This window comes from Callorhinus ursinus, unplaced genomic scaffold, assembly GCF_003265705.2.
Source record: "Callorhinus ursinus isolate GAN/ISIS: 27379988/994484 unplaced genomic scaffold, GSC_fseal_2.0 scaffold57, whole genome shotgun sequence".
NCBI classification, from domain to species: Eukaryota; Metazoa; Chordata; class Mammalia; order Carnivora; family Otariidae; genus Callorhinus; species Callorhinus ursinus.
In genome coordinates, this window is record NW_027397119.1 from 2,533,686 (window position 1) to 2,537,084 (window position 3,399).

Below are 3,399 nucleotides of genomic sequence, written 5' to 3' on the forward strand. Positions count from 1 at the left end.
TGTATTTTATTCAGTCTCAACAAACTATAACAGATCTTTAGCTAAACAAGCTGTCTTCCTCAAGAGTACAAAAACGGATCTGTTAATCCAAATATTACTGACCTTACTTTATTTTCCTAACTTTGTACATTCGTTTTTGAAAGTGTTGTGAATTTATTTCTCAGAATTATGCAATATGGCTCATCAGCTGATGAGCATATCGATATGTCTTACTGTGTTATTTATGTCACTAATTGGCAAAATACATGTTATATTGGGCAATCCTGTCCTCTTCCAGGGTTTCAGAAAGCACTTTATGTACTTCTGATTCCCAAATTGCTGTCTTCAAGAGCGGCCAATTTCTCGTCAGTTCTGTTTCCCGGAGTCCCAGCTAGAATATCTATTTCCCCACTTTCCTTGCAGTGAAATGTGACCAAGTGCTTGCATTCTCCCAACTGAACAGGAATGCAGGTGACATGCACATCTTTCAGGCTGGCCAAGCACGCTCTTCCACGTCCTTCCTCTTCTGCAGCCTGAGGCTGACGAACCAGTGCTGACATTGCTGAGGCCACCAGTCAGAGAAACTTTCAACGACCTATTGATCAAGAAAACTTGTTGGGCTTTACGAGAGAGAGAGAGAGAGAGAGAGAGAGAGAGAGAGCCCGCAGGGTAAGGCACTGAAATCTAAGAGTTTATCTATTAAAATAGTGTGTTACTACCTTAACCAATAGTCCATCCCAACTCTTGTCTTGAGTTCCAGACACATATTTCTAAATATCTACTTGGCTATCCTTTACTGAAGTCAAGTACAACATCTCTAAAACTGAAACAATTATCTCAGGTTTCCAAATGTACCTTTTTTATTTTTTAAAAGATTTTATTTATTTATTTGAGAGAGAGAGTGTGTGTGTGTGCTCGCACATGAGCAGGGAAAGGGGCAGAAGGAGAGGTAGAAGCAGACTCCCTGCTGAGTGGGGAGCCCCATGCAGGGCTCGATTCCAGGACCTTGAAATCAGGACCTGAGCCAAAGTCAGAAGCTTAACCGACTGAGCCGCCCAGGCATCCTTACCTTTCTTATTTTCAATGGCTTTCCACTCTACTTACCAACCTAGGGATTTGGCCTCACCCTCTATACCAGTGCTTCTACAACTGTGGCATGCATACTAATCAGCTGGCAGATTTGTTCTACCACCAGTCTGGGGCTCTCCCCACCCATCCCCAGCCCCAGGGATTCTGATTCAGAGAGTCTGGGGTGGGGATTGAGACAAGTGATGCCCATGCCACTGCTCTACAGACCACACCTCGTGTAGCCCTGTATGCATCACACCTCCCCCCAAACCATCTCACCTTCCAATTTGCTGAGTGCTAAGTAGTGTACCTTGGATTTATCTCTAAAATCTGTCTTCTTTCCATTTTCACTTGGCCTCTTCTCAGCTTCTGCTCTCTCTCACATTAATTGTTGCATTGACTTCACAAGTGGTCTGTCTTCCTCAAACCCATTCTTCACACAGCTGTCAGAATGGCTTTAAAACTAATCAACCGACCACAAACCGAAACATTGTATACCTGTGTCTTTTCCACTTCAAAATATTTAATATAATGATTTTTCAACTTCTCCCTGCTTTTATTTATTTATTTTTCTTACACAGCAGAACCTGTTCTTCAATAACATTTTGTGGGTGAATAAGGTTCATCTCTGGCTGAAATCTGAAGGGGGGCTGGCATCCGGGAACTTATTTCCTTTCTCATCTCACCAATTTGGGAGTCTCTGGTGAGTCTCTTGTTAAGTCTTATGGCCTCTCAAAGCAGAGTTTGTGAAAATGATTTATTCAGATGGACTCTCCATGTTTGTTTAAAAAAGTTAAAATAGGGGCACCTGGGTGGCTCAGTCCATTGAGCGTCTGCCTTCAGCTCAGGTCATGATCCTGGAGTTCTAGGATCGAGCCCCTAGTCAGGCTCCCTGCTCAGCCAAGAGTCTGCTTCTGCCTCCCCTCCTCTGCCCCGCCCCCCGCTCCTGCTCTCTCGCTCACTCTCTCTCTCAAATAAATAAATAAAATCTCAAAAAAAAAAATAAAAAAGTTAAAACATGAGGGCATGGCATTGATGACTACACATAATCCAGCTCCAACTTAGGTGTTCGCTTTCATGTTCTTTCTCTTTCCTTCTATGGATATGAGTTCCACACAGGAGCCACACTGGATGCTCACAGTTGTCTACCTTGCCATTGGTTACACACTTTCTTATCTCTAGTACACCCTTGTGCACACATTGCCCAGTCTAGCACAAATATCGCATCACCTGAAACTCTTCAGGTTCTCATCCCACTATCTTCCCACCACTCCAAGACAGAAATCATTATTTTCTCTTCATTTCCATTTGCATTCCAGTTGCAATTGTTGGTTTGTTTTCTGACTGAACTCTAGAAAAGCAAAGCCCACATCCTTGTATACTTTTGTATATTCATCATTTTGGAATGTAGACTATGGGCACATATGCATCTGCAATAGATATTTGCTGTGCTCTAGAGCAGGGTATGATGGTTAGCAATCATGATGATCCTCATAAATATTGTAGGATAATTTAGAGTCATTACAATAAATAAGTTCCTATTATAACAAAGAAATTAAGTATGATGTAATATTCATGTCTATAATTATTCTAAGCCTTTTCTTTATAATAACTAAGGGGAAAGATAAATTAGTTGTTTTGGTCATTGAAGGGGAATTCTTTCTGGCTGGAAATCTGTCTTTAAAGGGAATTATTTATTTTAGCCATCACACGTGAAACATTATCACCACCATGGTCTCAGTGGATATGACACTGGAGGAAGCAGGCCTATTCTGCATATTCTTGGGGTATGATAGAGTTATTTTGCCAGAGAGTCACATGTAAATTTAATTCTCTTTCAATCTTATTGGACACCAGTGATTCCTCTGTGACCAGTTCTAGCTGCAAATGATTGATGAATTAAGAAATATCCTGTGCTGGAAGTGAATACTTTCTTCCCTTTAATTTGGACAACATGCCCTCCTTCAGTGCAAGACTTTTTAGTGCGTTGCCATTATATTTTAGCATGAAAAGGTAAATGTTAGAGACCTGACAAGTTGTCTCCAAGAAAGCTTGAAGTTAATTCAAAACAGGAGTAGCCTCTTCCCCAGTAAATGTAAAATTGCCACAATCCTTAGTGTTCTCACTCCCACATGGATTATTAATTCCCAATAGCATGAGTGGGAATTACACAGAACCTAGGAAGGAATAGGATCCCCAAAGCTGGAGGACCCATTCTGTTCAGTGATTAAAATATATGGTGCTTTTGTGTTTTCCTGACTTATGAATGTAGAAACTGTTGTTTTTTTCTTTTTCTTTCTTTCTTTCTTTCTTTCTTTCTTTCTTTCTTTCTTTCTTTCTTTCTTTCTTTCT

The 3,399-nt window shown here is 40.8% G+C and overlaps 1 long non-coding RNA gene across 1 annotated transcript in view; it reads left to right on the forward strand.

Moving 5' to 3' along the window:
• The first annotated feature begins 494 nt into the window (after positions 1–494).
• LOC141371140 (uncharacterized) overlaps positions 495–3,399 on the forward strand; it is a 16,307-nt gene continuing 13,402 nt past the window's right edge. Inside the window, exon 1 of the long non-coding RNA XR_012375843.1 lies at positions 495–648. This is a non-coding gene — a long non-coding RNA (uncharacterized lncRNA). The remainder of the gene's footprint in view (positions 649–3,399) is intronic.